General features: G+C 44.1%; 1 long non-coding RNA gene and 1 pseudogene across 2 annotated transcripts in view; both read right to left on the bottom strand.

Moving 5' to 3' along the window:
• The window catches only part of LOC308655424, a 30787-nt gene extending 10667 nt beyond the window's left edge, over positions 1-20120 (bottom strand). The window contains exons 1-2 of the long non-coding RNA XR_014023473.1: positions 19981-20120; positions 6708-6855 (exon numbers count right to left, since the gene is read on the bottom strand). This is a non-coding gene — a long non-coding RNA (uncharacterized lncRNA). The remainder of the gene's footprint in view (positions 1-6707; positions 6856-19980) is intronic.
• Positions 20121-23094: 2974 nt separating this feature from the next.
• Positions 23095-23773, bottom strand: LOC308656854 (uracil-DNA glycosylase-like; annotated as a pseudogene). The gene has a single exon. The product of its transcript is annotated as a uracil-DNA glycosylase-like (transcript).
• Between the last annotated feature and the right edge of the window lie 664 nt (positions 23774-24437).

Here is a 24437-nt window from a genome sequence, read left to right as displayed (position 1 = left end):
TATCAAGCTCCTTGATCCATTTTGAGTTAACTTTTGTGCATAGCGAGAGAAAGGGATTCAGTTTCATTTTGTTGCATATGGATTTTCAGTTTTCCCAACACCATTTGTTGAAGATGCTATCCTTCCTCCATTGCATGCTTTTAGCCCCTTTATCAAATATAATTAGTTGTAACTTTGTGGATTAGTCTCTGTGTCCTCTATTCTATACCATTGGTCCACCCGCCTGTTTTGGTACCAGTACCATGCTGTTTTTGTCACTATTGCTCTGTAATATAGTTTGAAATCTGGTATCGCTATACTGCCTGATTCACACTTCCTGTTTAGAATTGCTTTTGCTATTCTGGGTCTTTTATTTTTCCATATGAATTTCATGATTGCTTTATCTATTTCTACAAGAAATGCCGTTGGGATTTTGATTGGCATTGCATTAAACCTATAGAGAACTTTTGGTAATATCGCCATTTTGATGATGTTAGTTCTGCCTATCCATGAACAGGGTATATTTTTCCATCTTCTAAGATCTTCTTCTACTTCTCACTTTAGGGTTCTGTAGTTTTCATTGTATAAATCTTTCACCTCTTTTGTTAGGTTGATTCCCAAGTATTTTATTTTTGTTGAGGATATTGTGAATGGAGTGTTTTTCCTCATTTCCGTTTCAGAAGTTTTGTCACTGATATACAGAAATGCCTTTGATTTATGCGTGTTGATTTTATATCCTGCCACTTTGCTGAATTCATTTATTAGTTCTAGTAGTTTCTTTGTAGACCCTTTTGGGTCTTCTAGGTATAGAATCATGTCATCTGCAAATAGTGATAATTTAAGTTCTTCTTTTCCTATTTTTATGCCTTTAATTTCTTTTGTCTAATTGCTCTGGCCAGTGTTTCGAGAACTATATTGAATAGAAGTGGTGATAGAGGGCATCCCTGTCTTGTTCCAGATTTTAGAGGGAATGCCTTTAACTTTTTTCCATTCAGAATGATGCTAGCCTGAGGCTTAGCATAGATAGCTTTTACAATGTCAAGGTAAGTTCCTGTTATCCCTAGTTTTTCTAATGTTTTGAACATAAAGGGATGCTGTACTTTGTCGAATGCTTTCTCTGCGTCTATCGAGATGATCATATGGTTCTTATCTTTAAGTCTATTGATGTGGTGAATAACATTTATTGATTTCCGTATATTGAACCAGCCTTGCATCCCAGGGATGAATCCTACTTGATCATGGTGCACAATTTTTTTGATGTGTTTTTGTATTCGATTCGCCAGAATTTTATTGAGGATTTTTGCATCTAGGTTCATTAGAGATATTGGTCTGTAGTTTTCTTTCGTTGAGGTGTCTTTGTCTGGTTTCGGAATCAGGGTGATGTTGGCCTCATAGAATGAATTTGGAAGAGCTCCCTCTTTTTCTATTTCCTGAAATAACTTGAAAAATATTGGTATTAATTCTTCTTTAAAGGTTTTGTAAAACTCCGCTGTATACCCATCCGGTCCTGGGCTTTTCTTGGTTGGTAGTCTTTTGATGGCTTCTTCAATTTCATCCATTGATATTGGTCTGTTCAAATTGTGTGTATCCTCCTGACTCAGTCTGGGCAAATCATAAGACTTAAGAAATTTATCGATGTCTTCACTATCTTCTATTTTATTGGAATATAGGTTTTCAAAATAATTTCTCATTGTCTTCTGTATTTCTGTAGCATCTGTTGTGATATTGCCTTTTTCATTCCGTTTGTTAGTAATTTGAGTTCTCTCTCTTCTTCTCTTCGTTAGCATGGCCAAAGGTCTGTCGATCTTATTTATTTTTTCGAAGAACCAACTTTTAGTTTTGTTAATTTTTTCAATAGTTTCTTTTGTTTCAATTTCATTGATTTCTGCTCTGATTTTAATTATTTCTTGCCTTCTGCTACATTTGCTGTTGTTTTGCTCTTCCTTTTCTAGGGCTTTGAGATGAAGTGTGAGCTCATTTATTTGTTGGTTTTTTTCTTTTTTTGAGGAATGACCACCAGGCGATGAATTTTCCTCTTAAAACTGCTTTCATTGTGTCCCATAGATTCCGATATGTTGTGTCTGTATTTTCATTTATCTCTAAGAATTTTTTGATTTCCTCCTTTATGTCTTCTGTAACCCATTGATCATTCAGTAACATATTGTTCATAAATGTATTTTTCTATAAATTTGCTTTCAAGAGATAAAACAACCATCGAGTAATCTCTAACTCTCAAATTATTGTACAAACTTTATAAAATAATAAACTAATATAATTCTGTCTACAGAAACATCCATGGACTTATCTATACTTTCATTGAGATATTTCTTATCAAGGTACAATAATTTGTTTAGATTCTAAGGTTTTCAAAAATTATTCCAAAATATAACCAGGAAAAATTCTAAAAGGAAAAGAAAATGCTTCGACAGAGAGGTCCTCAGAAGAAAACAGAAATCATCTTTGGGTAAAACAAGGACTTTATATTCTAGATTTTAATGATAAAAGTATTTTACTATGTAGGAAAATCTTCATATGATTATCTAGACAGGTGATGTATATACTGGACTGACTATAAAAATTTTAGCTGATTAATTCAAGGCTATTTCAGGCTATTTCCCTGATTTTACTATACTGATGTGAGCTGAGATTTTTGTCCATATTTTGACATGATAAAGACCTATTAAAATATTAAGCTTATTTCCTTAAAGGAAGGTCTTTATTTCCCAATGATTCTTACTGTTTAAGGCAAAGATTAATTTTAGTGAATAAATTCACATCTTTAATTAAACACTAAATATATTAAACTGCTGACTTAGATCTCAATTTTGACAATTCTCCCTGGAGACTAAATTTGATGATTCAAAGACACTGTTGATTCTTGCATATAACTTTTGTTTGTTGGATTGTTGTGAGATTTGAGAAAACATTTTTTTTGGACTGATGTTCTCCAAATTAAGGTCGTACATTGGTTTTGAACAATGGAAGTTGCAATACTAGTTGGAAATTCATTGGTATTATGTAAGTTCTCTGACTGGACCTATTATTCATTAAAATATGGTAAGATTTATATACTACTCCCCACAGAGGGAAGTAACCTTAATCATATTTTCTAAGAGGACAATTGAGACACCTATTTAAAGGATAATATTCTGAGATATTATGAAACCTTCTCTCAAGAAGAGATTGAGGGCTCCTTATAATTTAAACTAATTATATTATGATTTATACCAATCTTTTAAATAAAGAAAAGGGGGAAAACAGGACCCCACAGACACATATTAGATCTTACCAAATATTTTAAATTTTTTCTTAACTGTAATATTGAGAGCTTTACTGTTACTGCACATGATTCAGTAAATTAAATCAGATTTCAAAAGATAGAGTTGAAACCTGTCATCATGAAAATGACTGAAAAACCTGACACAGGAAGTAAATCTCCCAACTGCAGAGTTTACAACCATGCAGCTTCACGAGCGTGTCAGGTAAGTAAAAGCCATGAGCAAACTTCTGTGGACCCATTTCTCAGGTCCACTTTTAACGTGCATTGCAGGGGACTGGAAAGTCCATCAGTGAAACTAGATTAACAGTACTGACTATAATGGTCAGTTAGACTTACATGTTGATCCTATGGTAAACAGACTGTCTGGGAGTATCTTTTGAGAAAAAGACCACATATAAGAAACTTAAACCAGCCAATCATGCTGGTCCTTAGAGATGAAGACTATATTGACCTATCTGGACAACTGTCAGAAAGATTAATAAAATAGGTTTTTCCTATACAGGCCAGTTCTTTATTAAAATATCCACCAATGTATTGTTGCCCTAATCATTCTACAGTAGAAATTGACACCTTTCCTAAGAGGATAGATTATGCAAATGTCTTGGCAGTGCAACATAAGGTGTCTAGAGATATTGGGTATATTTTAGACTGGCTTCCAGAGTTGACAACCATGATTGTGCAAGGCTGCCATAACCCCTAGAGGCTTCTTGGTAATAATACCCTCACCCTCAGATAGATGGCACCCAAAAGGATGTTTTGATGTTTGACTTCTATCTTCAAAATATTTATATTACTGACAGACCTAATAGACTCCTTAAATGTGAGAATTAAGAAAAAGGAAGATGAATATCCTGTAGCCTGTAAGAATACAACTTATCTTACTGTATCATGGGTTATTGCCAGCTAATATTTCAGAGCTATAATATGCTGTAGTTAATGTTGAGGCTTTGAAACAAGTGCATGTCAATTAACCAGACCAAGGCAAGCTTAAATTACTTAAATTACTTCCAAGATCCTTCATACTCAGATAAGTGATCATGAAAGAATTGAAACTAAATTAAAATGCTCTAGAAGCCACTGTCATCAATATTGTGAATGAGCCCTCTGCTCTATGGTTTGTGGAAAGGCTTAAATGCCATGCTAAATAAAAATGTTTATGTTACAATGGACAAACACAATGTTTCCCATGCAATTTGTAAAAGATTAAGAATCTCCTGATGAGTGTTTGGCAGAATAATAATAATAACTGGGATCTTCCAGGATGATTATGTTTTTGAGATAATATGTTTTCTACAAAACATTTTGTGTTTCAATAGTAGATCATGATGACCTTGGAACAAGAATCCAGTGACTGCAAGATATGATTCCCCAATTGCCTTTATTTTTTTTAATCAAGAAAGGGGGACTATATCGGGAGCTGCCACATAGAACTGAGTGCCCCTTAGCCTTGAGTCATGACAGTGTGGAGATGTGGCCAACCAGCCATGGGCTGTGTGTGTGTGAACTGTGGGCACTGAGCACACAAAGTGGACTGAACCGACATTGACCCTCTGTTTGGGCGGTCCTCACTCTGGTCTTTTCTTAGCTCACTCTGCCATGATCCCCACACAGCTCATAGATGGCCATGACCTCCCTAGATGCTGGTCAACCTGCTGACAGCAGACATCATGAAGCTCTAGACTCAACCCCCTGAAACCTGACCTCTTGCCAAATTTGAATGGCTTCTTATTAATGAAAGTGTTCATCATGTTTCTCTCTCTCTCTCTCTCTCTCTCTCTCTCTCTCTCTCTCTCTCTCTCTCCCTCTTCCTCTCCCTCTCCCTCTCCCCCCCCAGGACCCCTAAGGTCAGAGGAGCCAAAGAAAAAGGTATTTCTCTGTCTCTGTGTGGTGATTTCATGCAGCCCAGTTCACCTGGAGTGACCCTGAGTTTTGGTCAAGGAACACAACAGAATAGTACAAGAAAAATGAACCAAATTATGCCATATGCACGTATGAGTATACCACAATGAATCCCACTTTTATGTATGACTACAGTACATTCATATATTAAAATAGGAGACTAGAATAGTAGAGAAAGTTGGAAGAGGGGAGGGAAAACAAAAAGAGGAAGTACTGGGGAATTATCTGGAACAAATCATCTTATGTACATGATGTTACAATGAATCCTACTAATAAGTACAATTAGAAAAAGCTACAATCAACACCTTTAAAGCTGTCACCAAATTCAAATCAGTAGGTGATGTTATGTTTGTTAGCTGTTGATTTCCTTCTACATACAAACATAACATTCTATTATGTCATAAATGTGATATGTGGCCCATAGTCACCATCAGTGTATTTTTTCATTTTCTGTTTTTCAGAATATATTTTTCAGCCCCTGTTTAACCTCCCATCCTCTCTCCTCTGGCATATTTTCCTGCGCAATTTTACCTGCTCCTGAAACCTGTGTTACCCTTCCACCTGTTCAGTGTAACCATAGCCACATGGTACATAGACAGCCTCAGTTTAACAGGCAGCTTGTCCTTTTGGTTGTTGTTTAAATATTTGTTTTTTGCTTTTTTTTTTTTTTTTAGTTGTAGGTGGACACAATAACCTCTATTTTATTTTCATGTGGTGCTGAGGATCAAACCCAGTGACTCACACATGCTAGGCAAGTGCTTTACCACTGAGCCTCAGCCCCAGCCTCAGCCCGATGCTTGTCCTTTTATAAAATAAGGACTTCATGGCGCTCGGTTCTCTCGGTCTTGCTGAGGAGGATCCAGGCATATCCCTCATGGAAACTGGACATTCTTCCCAGAACACTGGGGCACTGTTTCCTTAGCCTCCATGACATCCCATGCACGGCAGCCCCAGATACTGCTCAGTTTGTGCAATCTTTCCTCAATTGATGGCACCTCCTGTTTTTCCAGGGTTTTCCAGGAACAGTGATGAGATAAGCAAGGTTCCATCTGAGGTCTCCCGGGCCAGGGCATTTCAGGGTGGGGGGAAGGAGCGCAGACCAGAGGAGCTTCCTCCAGCTCAGACACCAGGGTTCCGGTTGGGGACTCACAGAAGAGCTGCAGAGGCCCTGAGGACCCTGGGGGCCCAGGCTGGGGTGCTGCCTCCTCTTCCCTGTGCCCCAGGCACAGGCTCTTGGTCTGCTTCCATCCCCTCCCCAGGAAGCTCCAGCCCCTCCCTGCAGCCCAGGTGGCCTCAGCTCCCTGGCTATGGTCCCTCATGCAGCCAGGAATGCCCAGGCCCAGGGTCCCAGGTCCTCATCACAAAATGGCCATTTTGCTCTTTCCGTTCATCCTGGGCTCTACCCACACTGCACTGGTGAATTATAACAGTGCGGCTTTCTCTCTTTGTTTCCCAAAGGCATCAGAGCCTCACAGCCCCCCAGGACTGAAGGGTCCCAGCTGTCCCAGCACCCCAACTGCCCTCCCTTCCAGGAAACTCAGCTACTCACAGAGCAGGCTAATGACTCCCAGGAGCCTGGTGGTCCAGCAGAGGTGGGGGTCCTGTGAGCTGTGTCCCATCCTGGCTGCCTGCCGGCCTCTTCAGCTGGGGAGGAAACATCCGAAAGGGGAACCAGCAAGAGGAGGAGCTTCCCTGCTCTGAGGGCAGAGCCACAGGCCAGTGTTAGGAAGCCCACCAGAGTTCACAGAGGCCACCTCACTCGTCTAAGAAATTGCAGAATAACTGTACGAATGACCGGAGCCTGGCTGGACATCTGGTCTCTGATATCTGTTGGCAAGCCCCCTCCTGCAGGCAGAGCCAGCTTGTCTCAGGCAAACTCTCCTGCCCACACCCACTGGGTGAACAGCTCTGCCCAGGCAGCCCTGATCCCCAGTGCCAGCCTGTGGCCAGCACAGAAGTCCCCCTCTTACAAGCAAGCCTGAGCTAAGCCCTCCTGAATTCCATGGCTTTCCTCGCACTTACCCCATTCTATAACTCATTTGCTGTCTGATATTCCAAGAACTTCAACTGTCAATTGCCTACGGGAGTAATTGAGGTCAAAAAAACACCAAATGGAGAGTGGTAACCACCAAATATTTGCACTCAGCTTTGAGGGTGGTGAGCCTCACATTGAGCTCTTAATGGTGCTCAGGAAAAGACAAGCTCTTCCCTCTGTTCTGCAGGCCTCTGAACTGTTTAGATTGTGGGGTGGGGGCAGGGTTAGGGGGGCCGGATCCTAAAGAGGAAGCAGGATAATGGCTAGAAACCAAGGGCACAAAGGTCAGTCAATAGATATTCCAGCTGACAGGTGCCAGGGACTTTTCAGAACACCACATCTCACATTTTCAACGTGACAACCATCCTACCCTAAGGTATGATGTGGTATCCAAAGACACAGAGAGCCCCTGGTTCAATCCCCAGCACTACAAGACAAAAAGCAACAAGAAAGGAGCCTGCACAACAGTGTGTTTGCCACCAAGAGCCAAATAGAAGAGAAACAACGATCAGGCTCATGGAGCGCTGAAGAACCAGCCTAATTCCATGTTGAGATTGGGAGCCATCTCGTCACAAAGTCATGAAAAGTTCATTTCTGTTTACTGTAAAATACCAAGATTTCTATTTGGCCTGACCATAATTGGATATTTTAAACACATGCTTGGGATTCCTGCCCTTGCTTTGAACTTCCCCATGCCTGGCTCTCCTTGACCAGATGACAACCCTCCCTGAATCCCAGCTACCCCTCGTTAACTTTGATGTTGGATCTGAGTCTGCTCCCCACCTTGAGATGTTAAACAACATAGATCCTAAACCTGCTGTCTGCCCTTGTATTTCACTTACCAGAACCCTGTTATCTCTAAGTTCCCAAGCCACCCCCCATTTGTAATAACTGTTTTTGTGTGTTATAAGGACTTCCCTGTAGTCAGACCAGCTGCTTGCTGTCTTCTGGCCCTGTTTTTCTGAGGGAGGCAGCCCCAGGCCAGGCTTGCTTTTATTTGGTTGAAATAGGAGTTGGTGGTTTTTCTTTGCATCGTAGTTCAACACGCTGGGGGAGAATAAGAGATATAAGAGATAATCCTGAAAGCTGGACACCCAGGAATTGATGGAAACTATAGGGAAGGCTCTGGACTTCTCCAGGACATGACAGAAGGTCATATCTACATATTTGAGTGACTATATGTCAGAGGCTTTACATGTGTTACTTCAGCTAATTCACATACTATGTTGAGGTACATCCTCAAAACTGTATTATCTGAGCATTAGAGGCACCTGACAGAGGAGTATCCTGAATGTCCTAAGAGATGAAAAACTTGTCCAAGGTCATAATTTCAGTGAGGGACAAGGATCTCAGAAACTGTTAAAATGAGCCCAGCCATGATGCACCCCAGGAACGAGAGGGAGTGAGGGTTCTGAGAAAGTCAAGTCAGGACTCTCAGACCCTAGGGGGGCCCAGGGTTGCAGTTTCCTGGAGTGGGAGGAGGGCTAGGGGCCAGGCAGAGGCCAGTTTGCAGGAGAAGCTCTGCACTGTGGTCTTTCCTTGACCTTCCTGCCTGCGGGAAAGAGAAGAGCCACGGCCCAGGCCTGCAAGGGGTGCAGGGGAGCATCCGACATTCAGGGGTTGTGCTGGGAGGGCTGCAGACAGCAGGGTACAGAGGACCATTGCTGTCCTCGCTGTCCTCCCTGTCCTCTTCCGTCTCCCTCTATATCCCTATTACTAATTGATGGTAAAACAAAATGTGTGTGTGTGTGTGCTCTTTTTCATTAAAAATAAATAGAACATAAAAAATAGATCATGAGTAAATAAATAATACATAAAACACCAGATCATAAGAAGAGAGTGAGTGGGGTCGTTTTAATAGCTCATTCAGGGAGAAGAGTGCAATTCTGGACAATTTTAGCCATAGTAGAAAATATCAAATACCTTCAAAACTTTTCTCCTTCATAAAAAAAAAAAAAAATAGCAGCCTATACTTATGGTGACACTCAACAGCATGAGAGGTACAAGAAAGACCCTTTCAAATCTCAATCCCACCCTGGGGTCAGGCCCAGCTCTGGAGCAGAACACAACACATTGGGCTCTAGCTGTGTTTCATTTGTTGTTGGTGTATAGGGTGGGGCTGGGGTCGGGAGGGAGAGCAATGCTTGGATTTTGGTTTGTTCCCTATTAGAAACCCAACAGTTTTGTTCTTAATTCAATTTCATTTGGAGCTGAGAGGACTAATTTGATGATTTGCAGTCTCTTCTCCCTCGTCCTGATTTTGAAAATCTTTTCTTTTCTTTTTTTTTTTTTTTTAGGCATATGTAGTAATATTAGCAGAAAGATTTAATTTGGGCAACTTTTGATTCTTAAAAAGAGAAAACAAAGCATGTGAATAAACATTGAAGTGTTCACCTCAGTTTGGGACCAAAGTGCTTGGATCTTTGTAAAAACCTGTTTTGCATGTCAAGGAGGAGTTTAAGGCCTTTCTGATCACCTTGTGTTCCCCTTTTCTGCGCAGCCATGTATCACATGGAGTTGCTTCTAAACCACTCCCCATGCACCCTTGCTCCTATATTTTCTGATTTCTTCTGGGCTGGGCTGGGCTTCCCATTTCCACCAGCAGCTCCAGTATTCCAAACTTTCTAGTCCTGCTGGTCCTCAGCAATGGGTGGAAACTGGAGGGCAGTTTCTGGTCTGTTTTCTAAGAAACTTCTGAATTCTATTATCTTTACAAATATAAGATGAGAAAATAATTTTTTCAATATTTTTCATTAATCTTTTTATAAAATAAAAAGAAACTCCTATGATCGATTAAGGAAGGTGGTTATGGCTGGGTGGTTTGTGGGGTTGTGTGTTTTTTGGTTTTTTTTTTTCCTTTTCTCTTTTTAACCTTAAGCTTTAAGTTGAAACATTCTCAGATATTTTGGGGGAAAACATCCTCTTAAAATGGGTCCTTGTTCTTGCCTTCTGGGGAGGCGGTCCTGAACAGGTGAATCATATGGCATTTGTGCATATGTTATATGCGGACTGCACCCTCCTCTTCCCCCCAACCTTTGCCTCTTGGGTTGTTGTGCTACTTTCCCCTTACTTTGCTACATTTCTATGGTTAAGTTGGTTTTACTTGAATGATTCATGTTTAGGGGAAAAAGAAAAAACACCCTTAAAATTTGTTTCAACTCCTCCTGCAAATAAAAACAATAAATGAAATGGAAAAAAAATATCTCAATCCCAATGAAATTTCAGTAACTTCAGTTACAAGGAAGTTGACATGATGGAAATTGGAGCTCTCCCAATGCAGAGTTATCCAATAATTTATCAATTTGTCAACACCAATTACATACAGTCACTTAATGTCCTGAATGAAGAAGTAGAGCACTGCACTAATTAGAACCTTTAAAAGCTAAGGATTTAACTGGGGATATAGCTCAGCTGGAAGAGTGCTTGCCTCACATGCACAAGGCCCTGGGTTCAACCCCCAGAACCACCACAAAAAAAAAAATTAAAAAGCTAGGGCTGATCATGGTGACCAACACATGTAATCCCAGCTACTCAGGCAGCTGAGGTAGGAGGATGCCAGGCAAATTCAAGGTCAGCCTGTAAAAACAGTGGGTTGGGATACACTTTGGCAGTAGAGTGCCCCTGGATTCAATCGCTAGTACCACATACAAAAGAAAAAGAAAAAAGAAAAAGCCTGGAGAACAAGATGTCCTTAGAGGCCTTGACATTTTTTTCTTTTTCTTTTTTATTAGAGCTTTATAGTTATACATAGTAGTATGGAAATTGATTTCAGTTCATGACCCTCCCTTCTCACTCCCATCCTCTCCCCTCTCCCTCTCTCCTTCCTCTGCCCTACTCCACTTCCTTTCCCTCATCTCTTAATTCATATTCGATTGGCTCTTTGTGTTATCCTATTCTTCTCTCCCTCTTCCCTTGGTCTTAGTCTACCTTCCTCATATGAGAGAACACATTTGACCTTTGAGTTCTGAGTTGGCTTATTTCACTTAACATGATCTCCTTTTCCATCCATTTACCAGCAAAATGCCATCATTTCATTTTTTGTTATGGCTGATTAGAATTCCAGTATATGTATACACCAGGATTTCTTAATCCACTCATCTATTGTCAGGCATCTGGGTTGATTCCAAAATTTAGCTGTTATGAACTGTGCTGGTAGAAACACTGAGGTGGCTGTAGCACTATAGTGTGCTGAATTTAGATCTTTTGGGAGATCCACCAAGGAGCGAGATAGCTGGGTCACGTGGTGGTTCCAACACTAGTTTTTGAGGAACCTCCATACTGCTTTCCAGAGTGTTGTACTAGTTTGCAGTCCCACCAAAAATGTACAATTGAACCTTTTTCTCCACATCCTCACCAGCATTTACTATTGTTCATATTCTTATGTCATTGTGACTGGAGAGAGAGGAAATCTTAGTGTAGTTTTGATTTGCATTTTCCTGATTGCCAAAGATGTGGAGCATTTTTTCACATATTTGCAGGCCATTTGCATCCTTTTGCCCATTATTGATTGGGTTCTGTGTGTGTCTACCACGCGGCCTGCGCAGTGGTTTCATTAATGAGGTTCTAGGCATAAAGTTAGTTAGAAGAGATCGAAATAAAACACACAGACAGTTACCTTATTTATATTGCTAGGTCCGAGACGGCTCACCTCTCTGGTTCCCACCTCTAGCCGCCCAGCAGGGCAGCGAGGATTACTGAGGGCTAGCAGGAGAGAGAGAGAGCGAACACGCCTGGGAGTAGCCCTTTATTGGGGAACAAGAGATTCAGGGGAGAATTCCATCCAATGAAGGTTGAGGGGGGGCTGCACTCCAAGGTCAGGGTCAGTGATTGGGTCCCCGGGGTCAGTGGTCAGGCACACCCCCACACGGATGGGCTCTCTCATCAGGAAAGGGTCGGGAAAGCTTCGACAGAGCCAAAGCGCCTCAGGCCCTTAACAGGAGTCACCCAATCACGTGTCAGAATGGCTTCCCACATGTGTGCATGTATATGTGTGTGTGTGTCTGTGTGTGTCAAGATTTTTTAGTTCTTTTATATCCTGGGTACTAGTCCCCTATCAGAGGAAGAGCTAGCCAAGATTTTCTCCCATTCTGTAGTCTGTCTTTATTCTCTTGTTTCATTAGCTGTGCAGAAAATTTTTAGTTTGATGGCCTCCCACTTATTGACTCCTGGTTTTATATCTGGTGCCTTGGGGATCTTGTGAGGGAAGCTGGAGCCAGCGTGTTTAGGATGGAGGGTCCACTCCATGTTTCCTTCCAGCAGTCCTAAAGTTTCTGGTGTCATTCCTGAGACGTTGAGCCATTTCAATTTGAGTTTTGTGCAGGATGAGGACTGGAGTCTAGTTTCATTTTCTACATAAAGCTATCCAATTTTCACAGCAACATTGGTTTAAAAGGCTGTCTTTTCTCCAAGATATACTTTTGGCACCTTGTCGAATGTCAGACAGCCCTAGGCAGATGGATTTGACTCTGTGTCCTCTGTGGTGTTCCACTGGTCTTGGTGTCTGTTTTGATCCCAATACCATGCTCTTTGTGTTGTACTGCCACAGGCCCCTGATCATCTCATTTCAGTCCTCACTTAGGGCTCCTGTGTCCCTGGCTTCCATGATCATGGTCAACTGCCAGTGCCCAGCCCAGCATCTCCACCCACTGCGCCTGCTGGGCCTCAGTCCCTGCATTCCACTCTACCACAGTCTCCACTGGTGCCCACACCCACATGCCAGGGCTGCACTGGTCACCTGGCTTCTCACTGACTGCTGTTCCCAGTCTCAGTCAATAGTCCCATCCAGACCCTGGCCTTGCCCTGGGCTCCTTCCTCTGCTGACTCCAGGGCAGTTGATCAAGCACCTGATCAATCAGATCCGTCACTCAGCACCTCAGATGCAGTGATTTTATTTTATTGTCCATAAATCCTGGTGGAAAGGCAGAGTGAATCCAGCATCAGCTGTTCCTGGCACTTAGTGGTGAGGTCAAGGAAGCAGAGCTCCTAAGCCATGGCTTGTTCTCAGCTCTCCCCCATTTTGTGGAACTGACCCCACCTCACCCTCTCCCTGGTCCAGCCCAGGATGTGCCCCTGGATGCTTTCATGCTGCCCACTGCCCCTCCTCACCCTCTACTGCCTGTGCTGGCTTCCTTCCTGTGTACCATGGCACTTGGGGAGGAAGGTGAACTCTTCTCCCACCTGAAGGCACAATCCATTATTAGCAGTGGGATCTGGCACTGCTGCGCTGTGTGTGGGCGAGGTTGCAGTGGGACCAGCTGGTGGACCTCAACCTTCACAAGTTTCCTCCAACCTTCCTGATCCCACTTTCCCTGGTCATTGTCTGCTCTGGAGTCGACTTCCTCTGATATGAGTCAGTCCTCCCTTTCTCCTGAGAATGACTGTACGGCACAGCTTTTTCTCTCCTCTGTTAACTACTAATATCGTCTTACAGTCAAACCAGATGGGGAGCTATTGTAAGTGAGGACCTCCCATTAGCCCCTCATCCAGTGGCCCCTGGGCTCCCCCAGCTGAGATGCCTCTTGGCCACCTGCTGCCCTCTCCTTGTCCCCTGTCCCCTCAGAAGCCATGTTAAAAGGTTCTGATGTTGGGTCACTCCACTGTGGATACAAAGCCTCTGGTTTTCCTGTGGATTTTATGAGATCTCTCACCCAATTCTGTTTTCTTCTCAGCCTCAGTTTTCTTATCCCCCATTCTTACTCTCTATGTGAGTATTATATGCCTGACAGAGATGCTGACTTATAATTTTCTGTTTTGCTGTGTCTTTCCCTGGCCTTGGCATTAGTGGAATCCTGGCCTTGGGAACTGAGTTGGGAAGTGTTCCCCCTTCTTCAACCTTTGGGAAGAGTTGGAGATACATAGTGTCATTTCTTCCCTAATATTCATAGTCTACTAGTGAAATCATCTGGTCCTGAGGTTGTTTTTTTTTTTTTTTGATGGGAGACATTTTTATTATTGATTTATGCTCCTTATTCATTATTGATCTATTCAGATTTTCTATCTGTGATTCAGCTTCAGTAGTTTGTATGTTACTAGAATTTATTCATTCCTTCTTGGTTATCAGATAATTGTTCATAATTTTTTATCATGCAGGCACACCCACAGAGCCCTCCAGTGTGGCCTCAGAAAAGTTATTTCCCATCATCCTGATATACAGAGTGATGCCCCTGGCAGGCTGTCCTCCCCTGATAAGAGGGAAAGGGGAGAGGATCAGGGTGGAGACTACCAGATCAGACGTTTCTGACCCCAGGGTAAATGATGTCACTGAGAAAACCAGTGTTAGCTGATAAGGATTGAAATGTCGTCAAAAGTGCCAAAATTTAGTATAAATACTATAGCTGATGAGCAGGGATTCAGCCAGCCAAAACAAGGATGCACTCAGGCTGGAGAGCCTGAGGACCTGACATCCCATCACTTGTCACTGTTCCTGATCCTCTGCATGATCCTCACCACTCTCAAACTCTACCACCTCATCTGGACCTTGGTGAGAGCTACAACTGCTCCCTACAACCTTCTCCTCAACCGGTCATCCATGCCTTGGTTCCGGACCTGATCACCGCAGTCTGAGTGGGTGTGCAACTGCTGGACAGAAAGCCTAAGGCTTGAGACTTTTGAACTCAGCATGCAGACGGAATGTCTGTCATTAGCCTGTCATGATTAAGTGTTCTGCAGTGCTTAGAATTCATCTAGAATTGTTTGCTGTGAATTAATCTAGAATAGTTGCTGTGAATTAATTAATCTAGTATTGTTTGCTCTGAATTAATTAATCTAGAATTATAGCTGTGAATTAATTAATCTAGTACTATTTGCTGTGAATTAATTAATCTAGAATTGTTGCTGTGAATTAGTTAATCTAGAATTGTTTGCTGTGAACGGATCATGTCTATTGCAGTGCCTAGTATCAAGGATCGTCGTTTTCTTGACGAAGAACCTATAGAGAGAAATGGTATTGAGAAATTTGGTGAATAGAGCATTGAAAGTGGCAGAATCGCGTGCACATTCTTTCCTTCTCTCCTCGAATGCACATGTCACAATTTTGCTCCCTTGCGTCACTTGCCTGTCTGCTCCCTAGCTGAGGTCCCCTGTGCCCTTCTCATTCTTCTTGTTTCTCCCCACACAGGCCCTTACTGAAAGGCTCCACGTACAGTGTCCACTCAGGGCCTGTGGTTTCCTAACTACTGATTTCTCTGAGATCCCGTCTCTGAAAATATTTTCCTCCTCTTTACTTTTCCATCCTCACTATCTCAGTGGATATGTCTTCACTATCTTAACTCAGCCTGGAGCTAGCCAAGGGGGACAAGCACTGCTATGGCTTGAATAATGTCCCCTTCAAACCTCAGGCATTGCCAATGTGATGGTGTCAGGAAGTGGGGCCTTTAACAGGGGATTGGGCATGAGGGCTCCTCCCTGGGGAATGGGATTAAGGCATCATTCAGTGTCCTGTCTCTGGCTCTAGTGGGGAACTCAGTTTCCTTCCACGTAAGGACACAGCATCCCCCCAGGTGGGAGGGCTCTACCAACCAGATCTGCTGCCGCCTTGATCCTGACTCCTCAGGTCCCATGAATGTGGATGTTAAATAAAGACAGGTGTGCCGTTCCATGAGCGGCCTTTGGGAAGTAGCTTTACTCTGTGAAACTGGGTAACTCAACAGTAACCATTCTTGGGTTGAGGAGCCCCCAAATGTGGGTGATACAAAGTCCTGTGTGAAGGTCACTGATGGGCCCCTGTGCCCACAGCAATGAGACTTAGCCCTGGGCGAAGTCCCACAAGGTTCAGGATGGGAGGAATCTGACCCATGGATACATGGGGGCACGTTCAACCTGGTCCTGCTGAATCCCTGCAGCAGAAGCATCCCAGATGGCTACATCATCTTCACATCCACCCCTGTCTACAAAGCCCTGCACCTGTGAGAGGTCCTGGGTACCATGGTTACCTTTCCACTTTACAGATGAGAAAACTGAATTTTCAAAGCATGAAATTGGTAAACACAAGGTCTGGAAAGTTCTTAAGTGTTAGAGCCAGAACTAGACACAGGCCTCCCGTCTCCCTGTCCAACAGTTTTCCCAGATCCAAGCTCCCCTCTCAGGGAAGAGAATCTTCCACATTAACAAGGCACATGAAACACCTGGTTCAAGCCCTAGTTTGGCCAAGTGTCAGGAGCTTGACCCTCGACAACTGACGTCACTTCTCCTAATTCAGTTTCCTCATCTGTAAAGTGAGGGCAATTGTTCTGCCTCATTAGAAAATATTCCTAAAGTGTCTGTTCCCCTTCATGTTGCTCTTGAGCCCTCTCCTCGTCCCCCTTCCCAGGTCACCTTCATGGCTTCTGCACCCCCCAGTAGTCCCTGCACAGCCACATCTTCTTGATCTTATTCACAGGGCCCTGTTTCCCTCCAAGACCCCTCACCTCTCAGGGAAACTCTGACAAGCCATGCTGAGCCACATGAAGGTCAGGCCAGCGCCAGGAAGCACCTCCCCTCCACACCGCCCCCAGCGAGAGGACTGAGGCCTGTGGCTGCATCTCAGCACGCACACACTGCTGCCCACTGGTCTTCTAGCTGCCAGGGGACCTTCCCCAGCTATGAGCCACGGCCTCCCCCGGGACAGGGAGCACTGTCCTGCACAGGAGTCTCACAGTCTGCTTTCACAAGGTCTTTTCAGCTCAGTCTTGTCCACTGTCCCAACTCCATTTCCTTTTAAACCTGGAGCAGCCCCCAGGGGTGAAGATAATACTCTGCTTTATGCATATGCCCCATTCCCACCCAGGGCTCCTGCCCAACCTCAGTGTCAGTGACATTCACACCCCAGCCACATCAGAGACACCATTCTACTGGGCTCCCTTGCTTCTGGAGCAGGTCATTTGTAGAGAAGTGGAAGACCAGCCACGCAGGCTTCCTGAGTGGTTCTCTTCTCCACAGTTCTCAGCATCTCTCACTATGAGTGTGGGTGGTCAGACCTAACCCCATACCACCTCTCTCCACCCACGGGCCTCAGGCCACAGCTACTCTCCCCCAGGAAACACTGTGGCTCTGCAGACTTCAATCTACAGCCCCCAGAACGTGCCCACAGTCTACTGGGGTTCCTCCTGATTGGGCCCCTCCTAATGCATCACCTACGCTCAAGAACAAGACCAGCAGCTCAGCTCAACCACCTCCGCAACGTTTAGCAGATATGCACTGAGCACCCCAGTGCCTTCAAAAGCTCACAAGGGGATGTTCATTGGGGGAAAAACACTTATGGGAGTCCATCCCATCCCCTGTGGACCTCAGAAGAACCCCCATCATCCTGCACCCTGCCCACCTGCTCCCCTACCTGAGGTCCAAATGCAGGGTCTATTGCTCACCCCAGTCCCCACTTTGCCTCTGAAGACGTGGAAGTATAACATGTGCTCAAGAAAGCACAGCAGGAAAGCTATATAGACTGGGCAGGTTTCCTATTCAGCAAATATTTGCTAAGCACATCTGCGCCTTAATACTAGCTGGGCCATTCTATCTGATCCCGATCACCATCTGCTGCAGTCAGGGCCTGAGGCGACTGCCTGGCAACACAACCTTATATCCCCTCCTCTGACAGACACCTAGCCCACCTGCCTAATGTGAGGGTGCCTGAGGGCAGGCCCAAGATGGTACAGTTAGGCTCCCTCACTGAGTCCTCTGGCCAGCCGTTGTCAGTATGTAGCCAAGCACCCTGACATCAGCACCCTGACATATGCATCTTTTTTTTTTTTTTTAAGAGAAAGGGAGAGAGAGAGAGAGAGAGAGAGAAAATTTTAATATTTATTTTTTAGTTCTCGGCGGACACAACATCTTTGTTGGTATGTGGTGCTGAGGATCGAACCCGGGCCGCACGCATGCCAGGCGAGCGCGCTACCGCTTGAGCCACATCCCCAGCCCCAACATATGCATCTTGATTCAGCATATGTGCTCAAGGTCATGGACACCTTCTTACAAGCATGTGATCTTGTGTAACCTATCGACCACGTGCCTTTCCTTTGGCCTGAATATTTTAAAAGGCCTATGAAAACACAGGGAGCTGGGGGCGGCTGCTGCCTCCAAACAAATCACGTCTATTGTGCCAGCTGTGCCTCGCATCTTCTTCCACCTGCTGGGACCCTGAGTCTGTTTCCCAGGGTCCAAGCCTCAGCCTGACGGTGGTCCACCTGCTTAAGACCCACAACAAAAGTGAGACAGAGGAAAGAAATAACAACTCAAACTGTGAAATAATTCCACTATTTCCCCTCCTTCCAGTCCCCCAGGGACAGACAAAGTCAGGCAATTTCGCCACCTAGTGGCTACACTAGGATTGCCCAAAAGGAATAGCCAGGTGAGATCCTATTTAAAAAATAAAATAAAGAGTTGGGGGATGTTGCTCAGCAGTAAGTGCTCCTGGGGTAAATCCCCAATACCCTAAAGAAGAAAGACATCAAGAAGTATCTCCTGCCTTTCACATTGTTCTTGACCCTCCAGTCCCTGTTTCCCACATTCTGATAAATGAGACCATTCTACACCAAAATACACATGAAGAGCCACAGAGACAAAGCCACAAACTTAAGGCCTTCTGATAGTTGACAAAGGTACCAAAAATATATTTTGGAGAAAAGACAGCCTTTTTAACAGATAACACTGGGAGAACTGGATAGCTATATGTAGAAAAGTGAAATCACACCCCTGTCTTTCACCCCATTCATTCCATACACTTTCAAATTGAAATGGCTCATAGTCTTAGGAATTAGACCAGAACCCTTACAACTGCTTGAAGAAAACACAGGATCCCCTGGCGCGCAGAGAGGGGCAGGAGGCTGAGGCAGGAGGATCTGGAGTTCAAAGTCAGCCTCAGCAAAAGCAGGGCTCTAAGCAACTCAGTGAGAGCCTGTCTCTAAATAAAACACAAAATAGACTGGGAAGGTGGCTCAGTGGTCGAGTGCCCCTGAGTTCAATCCCCAGCAAACCCCCCCCAAAAAAAATTTTAAAAAACAAATAAAACCTATATGTGCTGGCATCAACGTCCTCAACAACCCTTAAGGCACAAGAAACAAAACCAACAATCAGTAAGTGGGATGCCATTAAACTAAAAAGGTTCTGCATAGACAAGGAAATAAGAGTATGAGGGGAGAGTCTACAGAATGGGAGGAAATCTTGGCCAGCTACTCCTCCAATAGGGGATATTAATATCCCCTATTTCCCTAATTTCCCCCTAATTTCCCCCAAGACCGTTCATCCCTGAAAGGGAGATTCTCAAAATCTCCATACTTCAAGGCAAACCTCTAAATGTTTACAATATTTAATAAGAGACTCACAAGTCAAAAATAACATTAAAAATAGAACCCCAAAGGCTGGGCTGTGGCTCAGCACTCACCTAACATGTGCGAGGCCCTGGGTTCAGTCCTCAGCACCACATAAAAATAAATAAATAAAATAAAGGTATTGAGTCCAACTACAACTAAGAAATTAATATTTTAAAAAAAACAGAATCCCAACCCTATGACAAAAGACATTATACTGAATTTTTGGATAGTCCATTTTATATAACTTTATATTTTTATAATTATAAAACTATTAATATATTATTGCATATCATATTATAACATCATATAATGAAAGACATTTCTAATAGATTGTCCTTGCGAGGGGACCCTGGCTGGACCTGCAAACCAAGATTTTTTCTTCCCATAATGAGCTCTCCTCCCAGCAGGAAGGAGAATAGTTGGGCACAGACCCTGGGATGTTGGGTGCTGGGACAATTCCTGCATGTTCAGGAACACCCCAAAACTTCCCGCCCAAATGAAAATACCTGTCTGCGGGGCGGCTTGTTCGCGACTCTGATCCTGGGGCTGGACTCTTCTGACCAGCAGGGCTTCTGTGCTGTCCAGTGCCTTTTAGGCTAGAAGATGGGTGAGCCGGTTCCACAGGCAGCTGCCCTGGGAAAGACTGGGTCACACCCGAGGCAGAACCACGTCTGCAAGTAATTTTTCAACAATTCTTTGAGTGACCCTGGACAGCGTACTGGTCAGCTTGCCCATGAGCTCATGTGCTTGTGGTTTAGTAACCAAGGCCCCGCACACATGCTCCGTGAGGTCACTAGCGGATGCTCAACAAATATTCACACATATTCTTCTTTAAACTGGAATCCTTTACCTGGATTTGTAACTTTAGTTTCAAAATTGCTGGCTGCTGCAGGGCATGATGGCACATACCTGTCATCCCCCATCCCTGGGGGTGGGGGGCCTGAGGCAGGAGGATTGCCAAATTCAAAGCCAGCCTCGGGAACTTAAGGAAACCCTGTCTTAAAATGAAAAATAAAAAAGATTGTGGGATGTGGAGATGTGGGGATGTGGTTCTGTGGTTAAGTGCCCCTGGAACAAAAAAAAAAAAAAAAAAAAAAGAAAAGAAATGCCGGCTGCTTTGCTACTAGACCAGAGCCATGGGCACCCCCTGTAGAACTGCATTTTCCTAATTCTCCTTACCAAAAAATAAAATAAAATAAAACTAGGAACAGGCAACACCTGATAGACATCACTGTCCCTCCAGCTAGCTCCTGTCTACAGCCACTGAAACACATTTACATTGAAAGAATCAAACACAAATGTGTACTTTAATGTACTTGCCTATTCACATAACTCTTTAACCCAGCTAACAGCAAAAACCAAATCTCCTTGGAAATCCAGACCTGTAGAGATTTTCCTTTTAAAAAAAAAATATATGTATCTGCCTAATTTACAAATATATGAAATTCTCCAATGTTGCAGGAAAAAATTCCAAGTGATGCCTATCCATAAAAGAATCTGGCAGGGGAGGGGGGATAGTAGGGGATAGGAAAGGTAGCAGAATACAACTAATATGGCATTATGGAAAAATGTGGATGTGTAATCGCTGTGATTCTGCAACTTGTATTTGGGGTAAAAATGGGAGTTCATAATCCACTTGAATCAAATGTATGAAAGATGATATGTCACGAGTTATGTAATGTTTTGAACAACCAATAAAAATATTCTCACATTTAAAAAAAAGAATAAAAAAAAGAATCTGGCAATCCGTCCCCACGTGAAAAGAAAAAATAGAACCATCTTCTCCCACAATCAGGAAACTGATCCTTAGCCTAGGGGCCACATTCCTTGAAACTTGCAAAAGGTCCTAGAGCTTCCTCCAGGAAATGGCCTGAAGGCCCCGCAGAGATGAAGTGGCCTTTTCTAAGCCAAACCACCAAAGACTGTAATTTAAAGTCTAACCTATCAGCTAAAGATGCTCACAGAAAGCACCAAAAAGGTGCATCTCTTCCCTCCTGAACCACAGAGGTAAGAGATGGGAGACAACCCAGTATTTTTTTTTTTATTTGTTCTAATTAGTTATTCTTGACAGTAGAATGAGTTTTGACACCTCGTACATAAATGGAGTACAACTTCTCACTCTCCATGTAATTCTACATGATGTAGAATTAAATCAACATAGGCGCATAGGGTGATAATGTGCAATTCATTCTGCTGCCCTTCTTACCGCATACTCCCTCCCCTCCCTTTACTCTCCTCTGTCTAATCCAAAGTACCTCTCTTCTACACCCCCCATTGTGAATTAGCATCCACATATCAGAGAAAACATTTAGCCTTTGGTTCTTTAGGACTGGCTAATTCCAATTAGCATGGTGGACTCCAGTTCCACCCACTTACCCCCAAATGCCATAATTTCACTCTTCTTTAAGACTGAATAATATTCCATCGTGTATATGTACTACAGTTTCTTTATCCATTCATCTGTTGAAGGGCACCTAGGCTGGGAGTGAAAAAACAGCCTCTACCTCAGAGCAAAGCCTGTCCAAGGAAGGGACATGACCTTTGTCCTTGGAAAGACCCACAGAGCACTCCTAGGCACATTCCCACCTTGCTAAGTTGTTTATCTACAAATAACAGGAGAGATCTGCTGAGCCAGGTGTCCCTGACTCAGTCAGGCTAGGTGGGGACCCATAGCAACCCCCTAGCAGCCACCAATCAGCATGAGACAGGGAAATACCTGGGATGCCAGATGACCCTCCCAGTAGTTTATGGTGTTAGGAAACCATGTAGTTCAGCACGAACACCCCTCTTGGCTTAAACCAATCAGTTCAAAGGAATCCCCCTCTTATATTAACCAATCACCTCTACTCAACATGTTCCCGCCAGTGAATGTGCTAATCAATGTTAAGAGTTGTTTGATTTTCCCGTGGTTTGGAATGATTTGCTGTGTGATGTTGTGACGCATAGAGTACCCCCCAAAACCTATAAAATCTCACTGAACAAAAGACCGGGACTCACTCCCTGGGACCACTGCATCGGGAAGAGTTTTGAGTCCAGGCTTGCAATAAAGTCGAGCTTGCAATAAAGACTCTTGTGTGATCGCATCGGATTCAGCTCCTGGAGGTCTATTGGGGTCCCACGAATCTGGCATAACAGGAGAACCCGGTATTGGACCTCATTTGTCTTATGAGAAGTGTGCTTACTTTAGGCTCTGCCCCCTTTGCCACCTTGGGTCTTCATCTCACTGTGCCTGGAGGGTTCAAAGGAAGAAATGGTTGGAGTCTATCTCTGATATCCCTGGCTGGGCTGCCTGGTTCTCTGCTGCTTTATGGAAGCCCTCTCACCTTACACAAGGCACTTAAGAATAAGGACATTTTCACCAGGAGTGGTGGCACTCACCTGTAATCCTAGCAGCTCAGGAGGCTGAGGCAGGAGGATCCAGAGTTCAAAGCCAGCCTCAGCAAAAGCAAGGCACTAAGCAACTCAGTGAGACCCTGTCTCTAAATAAAACACAGAATAGAGCTGGGGATGTGGCTCAGTGATCGAGTGCCCCTGAGTTCAATCCCAGCCTGCCCCCACAAAAAAGAAGAGGGGAAATCTTCAGTGACTTCATACCTGACAAATACTTCAACAGCAGCTTCTCAAAACCACCCCTGTAGAAGAAGGGACACCCCTAAGTCACATCTCTTTCCAGTCATGGGCTTCTTACCAGATTTCTGAGCAGCTCATTAGCTTTAGAAAAATGTCTACACCCAAAGAATCCACTCTAAACAGACAGCAGGGATGGATGGATGTACAGGAGGCCGCTTCCTGTCGATGGCACTTCTGAGCAGAAGAACCCCAGAGCAGGAAGACAGGCCTTCAAATTCTGATTCAGCCAAGGCCACACTGCATCAGGGAACTGCTCCAGCCCCCTCCTTATGCAACTTAGGGGCTTGATGGGCCCAGACAGTGAGCTCAGCATTGAGCAGGAGGACATCCTGATAAACCTCCATGACCCGGATGAACAAAACCTTCTAAGTCTGTAGACAGCTCTTTATAAATACTTTCCAAACTGCGTGGAGGTGGAACAGGTCTCTAGATGCTAAAGCAGAGCCCATGAGCCTGACTGGGTCCATCACAAGGACCTTGACCCAGGATGACAACTTTCACATCTCTCATGTCACATGTTTGGGTCCATGTGAAGGCTGGGTGTGGAGGTGGATAAACAGTATAATGTCTTCATTCTTCTGCGACAGATCCCATTAGCTCTATAAATCACAGATTCCCAAACTGTCCGCTGAGGGGCTTCTTCCAACTCCCTCCACAGCCCACCAGCATGAGGCATGGTTTATTTCACTTCTCTCTCTCCAGCACCCCAACCCTTCTGGGTTGTGTTTTGTTTGTATGTTTGTCTTGGGTGTTTTTTTTTTTTCTTTTTTGGTACCAGGGGTTGAACTCAGGGGCACTCAACCACAGAGCCACATCCCCAGACCTATTTTGCATTTCTATTTAGAGACAGGGTCTCACTGAGTTATTTTCTGAGGCTGATTTGAGCTGGTGATCCTCCTGCCTCAGCCTCCAGACCTGCTGGAGTTACAGGCCAGTGCAACCACACCAGATCCCCAGCCTTTTAAAAATATTTTATTTAGAGACAGGATCTCACAAAGTTGCTTAAGGCCTCACTAAATTGCTTGAAGCTGGCTTTCAACTTGCAATCCTCCTGCCTCAGCCTCTCAAGCCACTGGGATTACAGGCATTCACCATTCACCACCACACCTGGCCTCTGTCTTTTTAAAGACAGGATCTCACTAAGTTAGTGGTCTCAAAGTCGGGGGCTCAGGAAATCCTCCCATCTCAGCCTCCTGAGTGGTGAGACTACAGGCATGTGCCACACACCTGGGTCATTTAGTTTTTGTAACACTTTGATGAGGCCTGTGCCAGTAAGGTCCTCATTGGACACACAGAGACTGGGTGATTTGCTCAAGGTCACACAGGAGGGAGG

The sequence above is a fragment of the Spermophilus citellus genome, assembly GCF_964194105.1.
Source record: "Spermophilus citellus genome assembly, chromosome: 9".
In the NCBI taxonomy this organism is placed as follows: Eukaryota; Metazoa; Chordata; class Mammalia; order Rodentia; family Sciuridae; genus Spermophilus; species Spermophilus citellus.
Note: the sequence above shows the minus strand (reverse complement) of the source record. Positions and strands in the feature narration are given on the sequence as shown.